Consider the following 20000-nt stretch of genomic DNA (forward strand, 5'->3'; position numbering starts at 1 on the left):
TTTACTAACGACGAAGCTGCGCCGGTTGGCCCGGATACCTTGGAAGGCCGGATCCGGTTCCGGAAACAGGTTCCCGATGGAGTTAAGGGTGAACGTCCCATCGAGAATTCCTGTGCAAATGAGAGCAGCTTGAGGATCAGCATCCGTGGCGTGATCGATGAAAAATTGCTCTATCTTCTCCCGACCCGTGGATTCTTGCTCTATATGGAGAAGCTGGCGTGGAGCGGTATCTTCAACTGATGAAGGTAAGTCGACTATAACTTCATTTTCCTTTACAGGTGACGGCGAACTCGACATGGATGCTTCACTAGAGGATTCTATGGTAGCCAGACGGAGGTTACGAACACGGTTCCGGTGATCAGCGGCTTTCCTTCGAGATTTGATGGAGTCAAAGGTCCGTCTTGGTCTAATAAAAGCGCCCCTTCCCTAAGGTCGGGGCTCTGCTGCATGTATTAGCTCTAGAATTACCACAGTTATCCAAGTAAAAAAGTACGATCTAAGAAACCATAACTGATTTAATGAGCCATTCGCGGTTTCACCTTATTTCGGCATGTACTTAGACATGCATGGCTTAGTCTTTGAGACAAGCATATGACTACTGGCAGGATCAACCAGGTAACAACGAATAACGTTGCCGTCAGTTGACGCCAGTCCCGGGCTACGACCGGCCCGATTAAGGACCGTCGAGCCGGGTTAAAGGCGTCGTAGAACCGCCGCTTGAAGCGGACGGCTCCAACTTTATCGACGTTAAAAACGAGAAGCCGAACCCTTTCGGGAACGGTTTTCTTCGCTTCTGTTTCTCGATTCATTCACCCGAGGCGATATATTTCAATCGCCGTGTTCGAGCGTGAACGCTGAGGTACTTGGATTATTGCCCTTTACGAGACAAACTCACCATCGAATAGCAATTATTACCAGTTGGCCCACCAACGTCGCACCTCCGTTACGAGGACGATCTGGGACTAGCTGATAAAATTATCGCTTCGATCGACGGCCGAAAGTCGGCTAGACTTTCGTACCCGCCAGAAGCAACGGGACACGTGACGTTTTTCTTTGCCTTTCAATTATCACAAATTGATGCTTGAAATTGTAGAGACAATTTGCATCAATTGATGATTTAAATTGAAACACAAAACGAACACGCTCCACAATAGTAGTGTGGAACATAAGTATTAGGGAAAACTTACCAGTTCGGGAATTTTAAAATTTTTAACATGCATGTTTCCCGAAGCCCGTTAAAAACTTGAACTCACTAACGATGAAAAAATTTAATTCACACTCTTTTTTCAATATGCGAAGGGAAGAAGGAGAGAGGGTGTGTTGGTGGTAGGGAGTAGGTGGGATGCTAATGGAATGCGGGGTTAATATAAGTTAACGGAATGAAGTTAAACTTTCATTGACAGTGTTTTATGGTGAGGAAATGAAGTGTAAGACGGCTTACTCACATAACCGCATTATTCTTAATTTACGCCCTATTCCGAGTCCCGGGCATATCATCCACGAAAACTAAAATAAATAGATATGCTAGTTTCAGTTAGAGAATAAAAGTTACATTGCTTTAAGTTATGCTAGTGTTCAAGAAGTATTTCTGCGTTCACGTAGCTTGATTCATCAAAGTTTTGGGTTACCTAAATAAATAAATATATTTAATTTAAATATAAACAAATAAATAAATAAATAAATAATTAAATAAGTAAGTAAGTAAGTAAGTAAATGGTTGAATGAATGAATGGTTGAATGGTTGGTTGAATGAATGAATGAATGAATGAATGAATGAATGAATGAATGAATGAATGAATGAATGAATGAATGAATGAAGGAAGGAAGGAAGGAAGGAAGGAAGGAAGGTAACGGGATTCCTGCTAAAAGGAAGGAAGGAAATAAATATATAAATGAATGAAAAAATAAATAAATAAATAAATAAATAATTAAATAAAAAAATAAATAAATAAATATTAAATACATAAATGCATGCATGCATACATACATACATACATTAATCAAAAATGTCTTGATTAGAATCAAGACCTAAAAAGTATCGATAAGACTGAGGGTATCACTTGTCTGAAGGATCAGATATTAATTTTTCTTTTTAATTGAAACTTAAATGCATGCTTAAGAAAAAACAACGTTCCATTACCGTTTTCCGTTGAAATAAATTATTTTACTGGTAATCAATTTCAAAAATTTACTTATCACGGCTTTTCGACCACAATTCCATTCCCCGAAAACATTTTATCATTACATTAATTACTTTTGGGAGAGTACGTGTATGGTTTTGCGTTTTAAAAGGTTCCTAAAGACGTTTCATCCCCATTCGTGACCGGCACTCTTCGCAGTGGAACATTTTAATTATTCTAAAACCAATGGCGCCAAATTCAATAGGGACAGTAACATTTTTACTTTTTTTAGTCGCGGTTTTGCAAAATGATGTAATATCGAGTGTACTTTAGTGAACCGTCGTATTGTTCTTTCTCATAGTTCAGGGCATGATCAGTGTTACTGCCCAATTTCTCTCTCTAGTTTCTAACAATGGTTAGAGACTATTTGATATGGCACGGCACAACGTTATATACATTTGTAAATTCTAAGTAGCACAAAAGGAAAAAGAATCCATTTTTTTATATTTTGGTTTGAAATAAATAAAATCATGATAGTAGTTATAACGAACAGAAAGTCAAGAGAATGGCACCGGTAATGAGCAGCAAAAAGAGAGGAAAGTTTGCTTCAAGGTAGCAGAGGGACATGGTAGTGAAAATAGTAATCTAGAATTTTGTTCGTTCAAACCTTAATATATCATGAAAAATTCAAGTGAGGAGGCGGCACTACCTAGAAAGATCTATTTTGGCAGATAACAGCGAAAAAATTATGTTCTACACACACTGGGACTATGGGAGAGTTTCTGGGCCGCAGGTCGCACATGATGAAATTTCAACTCCACTTTACATCAATTCTCCCTGGTCGTACTAGTAGCAGGTTAAGCTCAGGGGCGGACTGGCCATAGGGCCCCAACTGCCACTGGCAGTGGGGCCCCAGTCAATGGGGGCCCTCCATTTCGGGATTTGCATATTTCAAAATTGGTCCTTCACTAACTCAAAATAGTTACGTATCCAAAAATCGGACATTTGTAAATGGCATCTCAGAAGATAATGTTCATTTAATCATTTATAAAGCGGTAAGAGATAGTTTTGTAGTCTTATTGTTTTCAACTCTACTTTTATACCTTGGCCTATCCCGCGAGAAACAAAACTTAAAATCGGTTTATATTTTACTTTCATGCTTAGTGAGAAAAGGGGAAAATAAGGGACTAAGAGCACATTAAGAGAAGGCTCAAGTTATAAAACTACTACTCTTCATCACTTTTTTATTTTTACTGTTTAAGCTCTAGTTGAAGATAAATATATTTTTAAGTTTTATATTTATATTTATATTTATATTCATATTTTCACAACCATTACCCACTAGAATTAACCAAGGTCGAGGCCCGGTCGGGCCCCCGAGAGGGGGAAGCCCTCACATGAGCGGTTCCCGTATGAGCGGATTCCAAACTAGCGGTTTCCTAAATAGCGGTCCTCATAACAGCGGTTCCCTAAATAGCGGTCCTCATAACAGCGGTTCCCTAAAGAGCAGTTTTCCCGAAATGACAGTTTACCCGTTACAGCAGTTACCGATACAGTTGTTCTCGTAAACGTGTCGTACCTTAACAGCAGTTCTCAAAAGAGCAGAAAAACGGGGATGCGAAAAACTATAGTTATTCTACAGGGCCGGTAGGCCCTTGTAGATATGACTTGATACTCTTTTGTAACGTTAAAGCAAAATTCACATGCTTTTACCATTTTTCCTATGGAGATTAACATGGGGTTTTTCGTGATATTTAGCCACCTCTAACTGAAAAACTAGAGCGAAGTTACTTTTCGGAATACTCTTAATTTAACAATTATGTATTCAAGGTGTGCTATCGGCTAGTTTAATTTAAATCAATTAACTCTAAGTATGTTAATTTTAGTTAATTCTGAAAGTACGTCAAAATTACTTTTGAGTCAGACTATCTAGCAGTAGACGCTGACAGATTACTTTACTATTTCATCCGAGCTTGAGCACCTTTATATGTATTTTCTAATTAACTGTAGCACCCTTAATAAGAAATAGGTCGTTATCAGGTCGAATTTTCGTCTAGAAAAGTAATTCAGGTAAATAATTACAGTTAACAGAGGTTTTTATATCATTTAAAGTAAGTTTTTGAACGTTCTTTACGGCCAAGGCTTAAGTTGTATTTTAGTTTGTCTATGTAATATAGTATTTATATAGTCTTTCCCCTTTCAAGATAAAAAAAGCTCATTTCCAGCTCTGTATTCCAAAAATACGCAGTCTGCTTCGTTTCCTGCTACAAACAAATATATGAGGACTGAGGTATACAGGGTTTCATTATTTGTTAATCTCACCAAAATGCTACTAATTGTGAAGGTGTGTGATATATTTCCTTAAACTAAACCAATGTAGAGGAATTTCCATGTTTACATCAGCACAGATTCTCTCAACGTAACCACGTTGGAAACGGAGAGTTACGTATGAGGTATACTGGGTTTCATTATTTGTTAATGGTTTAGAAATCAACGGTAGTGTTTTCACCCTGTGAAGAATTCAACTTCAAAATATTACAGGAAAGATCACAAAATGTTCAATGTGGTTTCCTACGGCAGTTAAAAGAGTGGTGTATAGGTTACTGGTTAGCGCAGTTCACTCAACATTCTCATTTGAGGACAGGTATACGCGGTTTCATTATTTGTTAATCTCACTAAAATGCTACTAATTGTGAAGGTGTGTGATATAATTCCTTAAAACTAAACCAATGTAGAGGACCAGATTATTCGTTAAAACAATTTTGGTCCTATTGAATCAGTTATACTGTGATGTTACGTTATCATTTTATAAACTATTTGTTACCAACAGTGGATTGTTTAATTCATAAGTAACAGTGGTGCTGGTTAATCCAGGAGGACAGTGTCGTTATATAATTTAATTAGTCAAATAATTTTCATGTTTACATCACAGATTCTCTCAACGTAACCACGTTAGAAACGGAGGGTTACGTTGTTTGCTATTTCCACAGTCCACGTTGCCGTTTGTTTATTGGTTTAAATTGCTATGAATTGTATAGGTATTTGATTTAATTACTGGTATTCAAGCTAAACTATAGAATAACATCATTCATTAACATATTGTATAGATAATCTTTACCACAAACCTAGCACAGGATATGATAAAAATTTAACGCAATGTGTTGGAAATAATAAAAAACTCCTCTAAACATTAGAGTTAAGGTGAATTATTTATTAAAAGTCATTTTATAAGCTTAATGAGCACTGACGACAAGTTAATTTCAACGTAATTAAGTGTAATTAACGTGAAATTAAACCCCGAATGTACATTTTTTTTGGATGAAAACTCAGATAACTCTTAAATGATGTCCTTGATTAAGATTGTATCTAACCAAGCCGTTGGTAAAGCCCCATGTTTTCTCTTTCACACTTAAGCTAATTTAAATTATCTCGAAAGCACCTTAATAGGCGCGAAATTCAAAAGTTTAGGGTAAAATAAGAATCGAAAACTCCACTAAAAATTGCAATTAAGGTGAAGTATACATTTAAACTCATTTTATAGCCTAAATGTACACTGCCAAAACACAATCCTACGTTAATTTTAACTCAATTAAATATAATTAACGTGAAATTAAACCAAAATATACATTTTTGGATAAAAGCTCAAATAACTTTTAAATAAACTGTTTAAACTACCCAAAAGTTTAGGGTACCATAATGATGAATATATGGCAAAAATATTAAACTGCACTAAACATTGCAAATAGGGTAAAAAATTCAAATAAATTTTAAGCTTAATCCACTCTCACGAACCACGCTCAAATTAAGATTAAAACATCACAAGTTTTTCGTACAGCCACAGTAGTTTCCTATTTCACTTTCAAATTAATCTAAATGATCATTAAAATACATCAAAAGCGCATACATTAAAATTAGGGGTGTGCGGGTACCCGATACCCGAAGATTACCCGTTCGGGTATCGGGTCGGGTACCCGCCCCGATACCCGAAAATGAATTTTCCAACTATTCGAAACTACTCGGGTAGTAAAAATAATCCCCCCCATTACCCGTGACAAGCTGAAACTGGTTGTCGGGTTATTCGCGGGTAGAAAAATAGGAATCAGAAGTGAAAGGGGACCACCCATTGTCCGGTTTAGAAAGAATCGAAATTTTAAGAATGACGAAATTCCATGAAACACGGTTTCAATGTGAAATTTAGTTCACATAAGGTATGCGTTCTGTGGTAGTTTCATTCTGAGACAGACTAGAATCACCGCACGCAACGCGACACACCTATATATTGCCAGTATTCTGTGTTGAAATAAGACTAAGGGTTAAGAAAGTGAAAGCGGAACCAGAAGTTAAAGAAAGCATCAAAAAGAAAGAAACTAAGAAAGAGCATACATTGAATAACACAGGATTGAGATATAACTGTAAGAAGTGTACTAAAGGGAATTTTTGAAGGAAATATCAATTTTTTTAAGCCTAATTACCCGAATACCAGGCAAAAATTTTTGGGTACCCACACCGATAACTAACTATTCGTCTAACTTTTAATACCCGACTATTACCCGACAACCATTTTCCGGCTAAGCCTAATTACCCGAATACCCGACAAAAATTCGGGTACCCGCCCCGATACCCGATAACAGTATTTTTGATTACCCGAACCCGATTCGAAATTGAAAAATCACTACCCGCACACCCCTAATTAAAATTTTAGGGTAATTGCAATTTAAGTTAATATTTTATTGAAACTTTTATTATAAAATAAATCCACACAAGATAAACAAGATAAGCCGTTAAATTAAACTCAATCAAGTATAATTAACCTAAGAAAACATTAACATGTACAAAAATGGGCCAAGCCTCGCTTCGTGCCCTCTCCGCCCTAAAAAGTTCTGAGATCCCATGTAGAGCCAAGTCTGCCTTTTGTTCTCATTCAATCGCCAATTGAACAATTATGTTATAAATTAAGTCCTTTTCCTAATTAATAACCAATCTTCTTTGACTCTATCATTATTATACATCTTTGTTCGTATCAAAAAGATCGTGACTTGGCAATCGCAAGTAAGTAATATTAAAAGGAAGTCGAAGGGATATTCACTAAATCGTTTATGGTCGAGGGGATATGTACAAGTTTATAAGATGAGTCATGCACAACCCTATGTACAAATTATATGGTGAGTTATGCATAACCCTATTTACAAGTTTATAAGGCGAGTTATGCATAACCTTATGTACACCTGCGCTTGCCAAGTCACGATATTTTTGATACGAACAAAGATGTATAATAATGATAGAGTCAAAGAATATTGGTTATTAATTAGGAAAAGTACTTAATTTATAACATAATTGTTCAATTGGCGATTGAATGAGACCAAAAGGCAGACTTGGCTCTACATGGGATTTCAGAACTTTTACGGCGGAGAGGGCACGAAGCGAGGCTTGGCCCATTTTTGTACATGTTAATGTTTTTCTTAGGATCTCACTTCTTTTTGTAGACCCTCTCGTTATACTTCGGTAGTTATATTAAAACAAGACCCTCTCGTGGTACTTCGTTTGCCAATATAATCGCTAACGTTTGTCCATATTTACGCTGAATTACCCCTTTCGACCCGCAGAGAATATGCAATAAAGATTGTACGCGATATCCTAATAAAAGAATGTAGCATCAGTTACGACACATTTCTATTAAACTACTACTCCTATTAGCTTTAATATATATTTAACTTTCGGTTAACTTTGGACCATTACGTCCTTTCATCAAGAACACACACTATTTCTGTTGAAAAGACGGCAGCGCCATCTAGTTTTAAAATAAAGAACTAAAGAACAATTTTATAAAAAATTCGGGATGTTTTAATTTTTCTGTGCTTTATAAAATAAATGAAAACTAAATCCTGAATTTTAAGTTTCTATCTCCTCTAGAAGTACCTTAGAATTTTGATGATCGGTGAGTGAGTGAGTGACAAAATAAGGTAGATTTCACCTGCGATATTTCGAAAAGCATATAGGGTAGGAACTTGAAATTTGGAAACAATAGCTAGGATTGACAGTCCTCGCGGCAAGCAAAATTTCAGACTTTCACCTATACCCATCACGAAGTTACAGTGGGCTTAAAAGTGCCACGAGTTGCTTCGAGAAAAGGATGTCAGTGCTCGACTTGGCTGGGAGCACGGCAGTGCTCCCAGAATGTGAAAGATTCGTGTTTTGGGTAAATTCATGGATACCTTATAATTAAACTAACAAATCTTTCACCCAGCCTCCATTTTCCTGTTTAATTCTTACGATTAATTAAATTGTCATTTAAAAGCTTTTTTCCCCATTTTGAAAAGAGAGCCATTGAAAAGGCGTGATATTTAAAAGTTTTGGGGCAAAGTAGTGATTGTTCTGCAAGAGTCAAACAGTCACTCCTCTAAAGTTTGCAGAATTTCTTGTTCAAACTCGTATAATAAACTGAAATAACACTAGTAAAAGAAGATAAGCCGTTAATTTCAACTTAATGATCATATTTAATTAAAATTAATCGAAAACAACAGGTTTTTTTTGGGTAACTATAGATAACCCTTAACTGAAATAACAAAATAAGATTAAACTACGCCAGTTGTTCTTTCAGCCTAAATGTTTTCCTATTTAACACTAAAATTAATTACATTATCACTATAATGCATTAATAGGCTCCAAACACAAAATTTTAGGGTAAGGAATGTGTCAAAATGAAACTTTTCCATTTAAATTTTAATATATCATTAGCATAGTTCGCCAAATCACCAGCAACAATTTAATCTGGCAACATTCAATGTAATAATGTTGCCAATAAAACAAGGGCGTCTAGCCCATAACTAAGCCATATCACTAGCCATCTCTCGCTATCCCTAATTCAATAAATTTTCTTCTACTGAAATACCACCTAGCATACCAGTCAAGTGGGGGGAGCAACAGAAAATTTTAAAGCACAGTCTTACGATAAGTCTTGGAATTTGGGCCTCAAATTACAGCCTCTAATCGAATCCGTTTGGTACACATCAACGTCAACGTAAATGTTCAATGTGATTACCATTGTGGTGCAGGCACTCTTCATCTGTCCATGTCTTTCAATTACTTTACAAGCAACGAACTCATGACGCAGGAAGTCCAAGTAAATGCCTTCAGAGATTTTCTTATCAAGAAAAAGGGTCCGATAATTTGGTTTCCAAGAATGCCCTCCCAAAAATGCACGTTATGAAGGTTTAAGGTACCATCCTTAAATAGCCTCGTCAGAGAACAGTACCTTTCTAAAAATAATGGATCGGCTTCAATTAGTTCACGCAAAGGTTTTGCCGTTTTGGGTAATCCTCGTAAACATCATGTTCAATTTTCCCTGGTTTGAATACACTGGCATTTTGCTAAAAGACGAGACTAACTAATTAAATTCGGTCCTAACTGCTACGTAACGACGATTAGTTTTCACTACGGCCTTTTTTCTCGGTTCCTCAGACAACTCGGACCTTCTGCTTCAAAGTCATTCCCAAAGAAACCTTTATGTTTTCTTTATTTTGTTCATAGTTTAAGGTTAGGGGGCCGACCTTTATTACAATGGTTTCTTTTTTCGGTATTTGTGCCTTTTTAACAGGCGTATTGTTAAAATTGTAACACTACAGAAATTGTATTTCAAATGGGACCGGCAATACCGCAACGCTGAGCCGAAAAACTGGATGGTAATTGTTTGGACCTATAGGGTCAGGACATTGGAGGACCAAACATACCGTGGTGTCACGTGTCGAATGTTAAAGCGACCTTCACCACTATACATACTATGACCTGCTGCTCAAGCTGACAATCTTTGAAAACTCAACTTTGAGGAACTTCCGGTCTTTTTAGATATAAAGGGGCTTTCAGTGTCGCTAAGTAGTAGAATTACAGTAGTTGGTCTCGTTTCCTAGCAAAATGCCAACTTATTCTAACCAGGAAAAATTGGGCAGCAAGTTTATTTTGGGTGAAGGTCGCGGTAACATTCAACCATAGAGAATTTTACACATGTGTAAAATTCTCTCTGGTTCAACTAAAGGTAGTGCTTTATGCCGAACGGTCTCCACACCGACATTTGGGTGCGAGGACTTTCGTCATTTCGATAGTGCAAGATCGTGAACGTAGAAGAGACTGTATAGTCTGTAATGAGGATACAGACTTTGACATCGTAGAAAGTTTTGAAGCCAATCTCATGCTTGTAGTAGAGCGGTGGAACAAGAAGTTGCACTAAGCCATTCTACTGTTCGTGCCAGTTTACAAGGGCATTACTACAGGCATAATCATATCCCCCTACATCAAGCCTTAACGGACGAGAAGTACCTAAGACGGCAATACCATTAGTCTTGCCATGCGTCATGAGTTTAGTGGTTGCAAATGTAATGCAAGACACGGACAGTCATCTGGAAGAGTGCCTCAACCACAATGGTAGACACTTCGAATATTTACGTTGAGTTGTTTACTAAACAGTTTAGAGGTTGCAATTTGAGGCCCAGGTTCTAAGACTAATCGTAGGACTGTGCTTTAAAATATTTTGTTGCATTCACGCATATTCTCCTGTATTCTTTGTGTATCTTGCCACTCGTTGTCACTTAAATACAATAAAACATGAATTCTAAACATTTATTTACACCCTGTATAATTTAGCACGACATCACCCGTTGGCAGTATTGGAGGTTGTACGTAAAGGAAGCTGTTGGTCTGATCTCGACAACACTGTATATGTATACTGTCATTTTTGAACTAACTTCATATATAAAGTACAACATTATATGCTTTTCGAAAACTATGTTATTGGATATGAGTTCATATAATTAACTATACTTAAGTACTTCTTTAAGCTATTAGAAATAGATCAACCCCAAATGTATGTTGGTACAAAAAACATGAAATTATTCAAATTTTAATTACATTAAGACTGAAGGGACAGATATTATAAAAAAACGTCTTGGTTTGGACCAAGGCCGAAAAAACAAACGATATGTCTGAGGTTTATTAGTTGACTGAAGTTTCAGATATTGCAATTTCTTTTTAAATTACTTTTATTCCTTTAATCCTTAATCAATATTTAATTCAATCAACTTATTTTTACTGTTAATCGATCTATTCCCTCTAAATTAATTTCAAAAATTACATATCTACGCTTTTTCAAGAATAATTCCATTTTCCGAAAACATTTTATCATGAAATTAATTATTTTGAAGGGATTTCGTGTCGATGATTACTAAGTTGGAAGCACAGTTTTAATTCTTGTTGCCTTGACAAATTTTCAAGTTTGCACCAAAAAAGTTTAAATCTGTTGTAAGTTGCTGGGAAGACTGATGTCAAGAAATTATGATAAAGAATTTATTTTGCTCAAACTAATTTATAAACTTATGTTGTCTACTTAAGACAAAGCAACAACCTCGGTCCTGTCTTGTTTCTTTTAGTAGGTAGCTCTCCTTTTATGCACTGGAAAAATATGATATCGGTGTAAATATAACCAAAGGAAAGGGTAAAGTTTACATAAAAAGAAATACTTCTCAGTTCCGATGACTTGTTATTTCCTGAAGAAATAAAATGGTTGAACACATCATACCTTACCAGAACTGCCATGGACCGATCGTACACAAATTACATAAGGAGAAACTAAAACACTGGGGCGATGCCGCCATTGGGGTCTTCTCCCTCTCGCCTAGAAGCACCGCTAGAGGCAGTGCGAGTTGACTTTCCTCCCGCCTGTAGTGAACTTTGGCACCGTCTGACGATGGCCCTTGGTGCAAGGAAGAATACCCCAATGGTCTCCTCGCCCCTGTGTGTTTTCGGAAATGGTCTCTACGCCTGATAAAATCATTCCGCGTAATACGTAACCGGTGTACAACTTACAAGTAACGCCAACAATGTAGTAAGGGGTGATGACGTTCCAAATCTAGATTGAGTTATGGCCAAGAAGCTTTGAAGTTCGGAGAGGGAAACTGCAGTGCAACCTTTCCTTCATAGTCGCGACAAAAAAATGTAACATTTCGATATTCGAAGTTAAATGTATAAATTCGCGTCCCCAATATATGCATCCACTATCAAATATTTACATTTTCCTTTCGAGTTATATCAAAGATCGCTTGCTCTTTTTAGACACTTCGTATAATATTTCAAATATTCAATATTCGTCACCCAACACGTACTCCCTTCAAAATAATTAATTTCATGATAAAATGTTTTCGGAAAATGGAATTATTCTTGAAAAAGCGTAGATATGTAATTTTTGAAATTAATTTAGAGGGAATAGATCGATTAACAGTAAAAATAAGTTGATTGAATTAAATATTGATTAAGGATTAAAGGAATAAAAGTAATTTAAAAAGAAATTGCAATATCTGAAACTTCAGTCAACTGATAAACCTCAGACATATCGTTTGTTTTTTCGGCCTTGGTCCAAACCAAGACGTTTTTTTATAATTTATTATGGTGTAGGCTGGGTTATATGAACTCAAATAGAACTATGCCAGATACGGATAATTTGGTTTGGTTAAAGTTGATTATTTGAACTCAATAGTATTAGGTCAGGCCAGGTTGGGTTGGGTTGGGATTTTAAGGGTTTTTTTTCGATTGGTTTGAGTTAGGTTAGTTATATTTTGGAAATAGTGTAACAATGTTACGCCTTTTCCAAAATATTGTTGTTTATCTTCATTAATTGACTTTCCAATTAATAATATGCCTTTTCCAAAAAATATGTCACATTACCAATGTTACGCCTTTTCCAAAATATTGTGTTTATCTTCATTGACTTTCCAAATAATAATATGCCTTTTTTAAAAAATTAGCTCACATTACTGATTAAACTAACATAAAAAACCAACGAACATAACTGTATTGTTAAGAAATGCTCAAAACTCAAGACTAACACTGCTATTTCCCAAAATAGCAGCCGCTATTTCTAAACTAGCAACTGCTATTTCTTGAAGAGCAGTTTTGATTAACACCGCTGTTTTTTTGGAATCGCGGTTGCTATTTCGAGAACTGCTCTTCCGAGAATTGCTGATACGAGTTACACCCCCCCCCCCAGAGGTACGGGTCGCGGGAAAAAGTACCGAACTGCCCCCCTCTCTCGACGGCCCTGTGCATTATAACGACATACTCCCCTCTCATTTTAGGGATCGGCTTGGGGGCCCTTTTTAAAACGGTGGCAGATGGTTGTGAAGCTTGCCAGTCCGCCCCTGGTTAAGCTATAGTTTTCTCAGGTCCTGTTAGTCTCGAAAGGGTTATATAGTCCTTGTAACTTTTAAAAGGTTGTTGTCATGGCTAAACAGACCGCTATTACAGCTTTTTATTGTTTTATAGGTTTTTTTGACACGTTATCTCCCAAAAGTAATTAATGTAATGATAAAATGTTTTCGGGGAATGGAATTGTGGTCGAAAAGCCGAGATAAGTAAATTTTTGAAATTGATTACCAGTAAAATAATTTATTTCAACGGAAAACGGTAATGGAACGTTGTTTTTTCTTAAGCATGCATTTAAGTTTCAATTAAAAAGAAAAATTAATATCTGATCCTTCAGACAAGTGATACCCTCAGTCTTATCGATACTTTTTAGGTCTTGATTCTAATCAAGACATTTTTGATTAATATCTGCTCCTTCAGTCTTCATTTTAATTAAGAATGTTAAGAAACTGTTTTACGTTTTCAAGCACTAAGCAGAAACATATATGAAGGGGACCATAACTTTAGCTCAATCAGACATTTATTTATAATGATACTTCAAAAAAAACGTAAATCAATAAAAGTTTGTATTCTTTTTGTAATTAACATAATACAATTTTTACCAATCATTTATTGAAACGCGAGGCGCCCCCTAAAAATTCCAGAAATAGGACCAAATTGACAATTTTACAAAATTTTTAAAAATGCTGATTTATGTCCGTTTAACATTTAGCTCAAAATTGTCATAAGCCCAATATGAAATTCGGATATCCTTAAAACTTCATAAAGACGATCAGAGATTGTCAATTTCAAACTTTTTTGCAGCATAAACTAACGTCTGTTTAATATTAAGCTTAAAACCTTAAACAAAATATATTCAGGGCTACCCTAAAAGTTCACAGAGATGATCCAAGATTGTTAATACGCCTAAAAAGTTCCATCTTCAAAATATGTAGCCGGGGAAAAGAGAGCGTGATCGAGTGGGCTATGCTAGTGGTTGGAAGTCGCGGGGGTTGGGACAGGGATAAGTGAGTTGAGATGGATTGCAAATGATGATGGGCGACCTCGCGCACGCCCCTACCCTTCGGTAGGCGATTGCTAAGTGCTGCCACGGAGCGCCATTTTATTTGTATGAGAACTAGCTTCTATTTTGAAGATAGAGGCAGCACCCTTTACAATTTCGTCCAGTACGACCCTACCTAACCGCTGAGAGCGCTGAGAGGACTTTGTTGCCGTAGGTGGGGGTACACAGGCAACGCTATAGGTATGGGGGTTACAACTCCATTCCTCTCTCCTTCAAGGTTGGGACTCCAGGCATAGCCAACTCCATCACGCACTCGACAACGCAAAGCAACTCGCGCCAGCGTGGGAAATAAGGCGGTGACACAGGGCAAATGGCCTGTTCAAAAACTGCCTGGTCCAGTTCAAAAATTAAATCGGAGGGGGGGGTCAGTGGTCCACGAGACTACTAAGTAAGTTCAAGGGTAATCAGACTCCACACATTATAATTCTAATATTTTAATTATCCATTTCTTTAGTTTAGCAGACGACGTGCTCTGGTCAATGGTCACGGACCAGTTATTTATTCCAAGTCAGGAAAGTCGCTGGCCTAATGTCTAGTTTAAAAAATGCTAATTTGGTCACGGACCAGAAAACTCACGTAAACGCGACGCGAATGACGAAAACTACGTATTTTCCGACTGAGGAGAGGCGAAATAGCCCGGCCTCCTTTTACGTCCCCCTTGTATTTTGAAAGTGGGACTGGGACTATGGCGCACGAATACTTAGGCATCTTATACCTTCTCCCTAGTAAACTAGATATCCCTTCTTTTATAAAACTTTATATAACTAAAACCATGAGTTTATAACATATGTTCCATAACAAGCTTCATAAAACTTTTGGAAAACAAATTTCCCTGAAATTTCCAAGCTTTTCCCCATATACGTCCCTGAGTTTTCCAGGTTTTTCCCGTATATGGAGTATCCTATGGAGCAAATGTTAACGAAAAAGGGAATTGACAAATAGGACTATTACATAATCAAAGGATATCCCCGTATCTCTAATATAACCAGAGTTACGAGCTTCCAAAATTTAGTGTAATGTTAATCCTATGGAGGAGGCAAAGTACCTACAAGCACCCGGGGCAAGTACCTAAAAGCACCCGGGGTAAGCACCCGGGACAGGTACCTGCAAGCACCCGGGGTAAGCACCCAGGAGCACCCGGGGCAAGTACTTGCAAGCACCCAGAGGCATCCGTGGCAAGTACCCACAAGTACCTACAAGCACCCACAAGTACCTGCAAGCACCCGGGGCAAGCACCCAGAGGCATCCGTGGCAAGTACCCAGAGGCATCCGTGGCAAGTACCCAGAGGCATCCGTGGCAAGTACCCAGAGGCATCCGTGGCAAGTACCCAGAGTCATCCGTGGCAAGTACCCACAAGTACCCGGGGCAAGTGTCCACAAGTACCTTCAAGCACCCACAAGTACCCACAAGTACCTTCAAGCACCCACAAGCACCCACAAGCACCCACAAGTACCCACAAGCACCCACAAGTACCCACAAGCACCCACAAGTACCTACAAGCTCCTACAAGTACCTAAAAGCTCCTACAAGTACCTAAAAGCTCCTACAAGTACCAACAAGCTCCTACAAGTACCTAAAAGCTCCTACAAGCACCCACAAGTACCTACAAGTACCCACAAGTACCTAAAAGCTCCTACAAGTACCTAAAAGCTCCTACAAGTACCAACAAGCTCCTACAAGTACCTAAAAGCTCCTACAAGCACCCACAAGTACCTACAAGTACCCACAAGTACCTAAAAGTACCAACAAGTACCTACAAGTACCCACAAGTACCCACAAGCACCCACAAGCACCGACAAGTACCCAAAAGTACCCACAAGTACCTACAAGTACCCACAAGTACCTACAAGTACCTACAAGTACCAACAAGTACCTACAAGTACCTACAAGTACCAACAAGTACCTACAAGTACCTACAAGACCCTACAAGTACCCACAAGTACCTACAAGACCCTACAAGTACCCACAAGTACCTACAAGTACCTACAAGAACCCACAAGTACCCACAAGTACCCACAAGTACCCACAAGCACCCACAAGTACCTACAAGCACCCACAAGTACCTACAAGTACCCACAAGTACCTACAAGCACCCACAAGCACCTACAAGTACCCACAAGTACCCACAAGTACCTACAAGTACCCACAAGTACCTACAAGTACCCACCAGGGGCGGACTGGCCATAGGGCACCAACTGCCACTGGCAGTGGGGCCCCAGTCAATGGGGGCCCTCCTTTTCGGGATTTGCATATTTCAAAATTGGTCCTTCACTAACTCAAAATAGTTACGTATCCAAAAATCGGACATTTGTAAATGGCATCTCAGAAGATAATGTTCATTTAATCATTTATAAAGCGGTAAGAGATAGTTTTGTAGTCTTATTGTTTTCAACTCTACTTTTATGCCTTGGCCTATCCCGCGAGAAACAAAACTTAAAATCGGTTTATATTTTACTTTCATGCTTAGTGAGAAAAGGGGAAAATAAGGGACTAAGAGCACATTAAGAGAAGGCTCAAGTTATAAAACTACTACTCTTCATCACTTTTTTATTTTTACAGTTTAAGCTCTAGTTGAAGATAAATATATTTTTAAGTTTTATATTTATATTTATATTTATATTCATATTTTCACAACCATTACCCACTAGAATTAACCAAGGTCGAGGCCCGGTCGGGCCCCCGAGAGGGGGAAGCCCTCACATGAGCGGTTCCCGTATGAGCGGATTCCAAACTAGCGGTTTCCTAAATAGCGGTCCTCATAACAGCGGTTCCCTAAATAGCGGTCCTCATAACAGCGGTTCCCTAAATAGCAGTTTTCCCGAAATGACAGTTTACCCGTTACAGCAGTTACCGATACAGTTGTTCTCGTAAACGTGTCGTACCTTAACAGCAGTTCTCAAAAGAGCAGAAAAACGGGGATGCGAAAAACTATAGTTATTTATTATGGTGTAGGCTGGGTTATATGAACTCAAATAGAACTATGCCAGATACGGATAATTTGGTTTGGTTAAAGTTGATTATTTGAACTCAATAGTATTAGGTCAGGCCAGGTTGGGTTGGGTTGGGATTTTAAGGTTTTTTTTCGATTGGTTTGAGTTAGGTTAGTTATATTTTGGAAATAGTGTAACAATGTTACGCCTTTTCCAAAATATTGTTGTTTATCTTCATTGACTTTCCAATTAATAATATGCCTTTTCCAAAAAAATATGTCACATTACCAATGTTACGCCTTTTCCAAAAAAATATGTCACATTACCAATGTTACGCCTTTTCCAAAATATTGTGTTTATCTTCATTGACTTTCCAAATAATAATATGCCTTTTTTAAAAAATTAGCTCACATTACTGATTAAACTAACATAAAAAACCAACGAACATAGCTGTATTGTTAAGAAATGCTCAAAACTCAAGACTAACACTGCTATTTCCCAAAATAGCAGCGGCTATTTCTAAACTAGCAACTGCTATTTCTTGAAGAGCAGTTTTGATTAACACCGCTGTTTTTTTGGAATCGCGGTTGCTATTTCGAGAACTGCTCTTCCGAGAATTGCTGATACGAGTTACACCCCCCCCCAGAGGTACGGGTCGCGGGAAAAAGTACCGAACTGCCCCCCTCTCTCGACGGCCCTGTGCATTATAACGACATACTCCCCTCTCATTTTAGGGATCGGCTTGGGGGCCCTTTTTAAAACGGTGGCAGATGGTTGTGAAGCTTGCCAGTCCGCCCCTGGTACCCACAAGTACCTACAAGTACCCACAAGTACCTACAAGTACCTACAAGACCCTACAAGTAGCCACAAGTACCTACAAGTACCAACAAGTACCAACAAGTACCCACAAGTACATACAAGTACCGACAAGTACCTACAAGCACCCACAAGCACCTACAAGTATCCACAAGCACCTACAAGCACCCACAAGTACCTACAAGTATCCACAAGTACCTACAAGTACCCACAAGTACCTAAAAGTATCCACAAGTACCTACAAGTACCCACAAGTACCTACAAGTACCCACAAGTACCTACAAGTATCCACAAGTACCCACAAGTACCCACAAGTATCCACAAGTACCCACAAGTACCTACAAGTATCCACAAGTATCCACAAGTACGCACAAGTACCTACAAGTACCCACAAGTACCTACAAGTACCCACAAGTACCCACAAGCACCACAAGTACCTACAAGCACCCACAAGTACCTACAAGTACCCACAAGTACCCACAAGCACCCACAAGTACCTACAAGCACCCACAAGTACCTACAAGTACCCACAAGCACCCACAAGCACCCATAAGTACCCACAAGCACCTACAAGCACCCACAAGCACCTACAAGTATCCACAAGCACCTACAAGCACCCACAAGTACCTCCAAGTACCCACAAGTACCTACAAGAACCCACAAGTACCCACAAGCACCCACAAGTACCCACAAGTACCCACAAGTACCTACAAGTACCCAGAAGTACCTACAAGTACCCACAAGTACCCCCAAGTACCCACAAGTACCCACAAGTACCTACAAGTACCCACAAGTACTTACAAGTACCTAAAAGTACCCACAAGCACCCACAAGCACCCATAAGTACCCACAAGCACCTACAAGTACCCACAAGTACCTACAAGTACCCTTAAGTACCTAAAAGTACCCACAAGCACCTAAAAGCACCCACAAGCACCTACAAGCACCCACAAGTACCTACAAGCACCCACAAGCACCTAAAAGCACCCACAAGCACCTACAAGTACCCACAAGTACCTACAAGTACCCACAAGTACCTACAAGTACCCACAAGTACCCACAAGTACCTACAAGTACCCACAAGTACCCACAAGTACCTACAAGTACCTACAAGTACCCACAAGTACCTACAAGTACCCACAAGTACCTACAAGTACCCACAAGTACCCACAAGTACCTACAAGCACCCACAAGTACCTACAAGCACTCACAAGTACCTACAAGCACCCACAAGTACCTACAAGCACCCACAAGTACCTTCAAGCACCCACAAGTACCCACAAGCACCCACAAGTACCCACAAGTACCTACAAGCACCCACAAGTACCCACAAGTACCTACAAGTACCTACAAGTACCCACAAGTACCCACAAGTACCTACAAGTACCCACAAGTACCCACAAGTACCTACAAGTACCTACAAGTACCCACAAGTACCTACAAGTACCCACAAGTACCTACAAGTACCCACAAGTACCCACAAGTACCCACAAGTACCTACAAGCACCCACAAGTACCTACAAGCACTCACAAGTACCTACAAGCACCCACAAGTACCTACAAGCACCCACAAGTACCTTCAAGCACCCACAAGTACCCACAAGCACCCACAAGTACCCACAAGTACCTACAAGCACCCACAAGCACCTACAAGTATCCACAAGCACCTACAAGCACCCACAAGTACCTTCAAGCACCCACAAGTACCCACAAGAACCCACAAGTACCCTCAAGAACCCGGGCAAAGCACCTACAAGAACTCAAACGCCATGTTTTTCTTGCTTAATATCCCTCTAACGGCGTGAATCACAACAAAAACGCCGTAAGTCCAACATAAAAAATTAGGGCTAAAATGCGTGTCTCTAACAGTGGTAAAACGCCGTAAT

General features: G+C 38.7%; 1 long non-coding RNA gene across 7 annotated transcripts; it reads left to right on the forward strand.

The window, feature by feature from the left end:
* Positions 1-4055: 4055 nt before the first annotated feature.
* On the forward strand, positions 4056-10781 carry LOC149588047 (uncharacterized). 7 transcript variants are annotated; one of them, XR_016380128.1, is made up of 4 exons: positions 4056-4190; positions 4325-4410; positions 4501-4573; positions 4662-8007. It is a non-coding gene; the product is annotated as an uncharacterized LOC149588047 (long non-coding RNA). The 7 variants fall into 7 exon arrangements; XR_016380123.1 differs by having other exon boundaries at positions 4325-4573; XR_016380127.1 differs by having other exon boundaries at positions 4098-4231; positions 4325-4573.
* The last annotated feature ends 9219 nt before the right edge of the window (positions 10782-20000 follow it).

This window comes from Phalangium opilio, unplaced genomic scaffold, assembly GCF_054372755.1.
Source record: "Phalangium opilio isolate 3A_F unplaced genomic scaffold, DU_Popi_V2 ptg000695l_1, whole genome shotgun sequence".
Lineage (NCBI taxonomy): Eukaryota > Metazoa > Arthropoda > Arachnida > Opiliones > Phalangiidae > Phalangium > Phalangium opilio.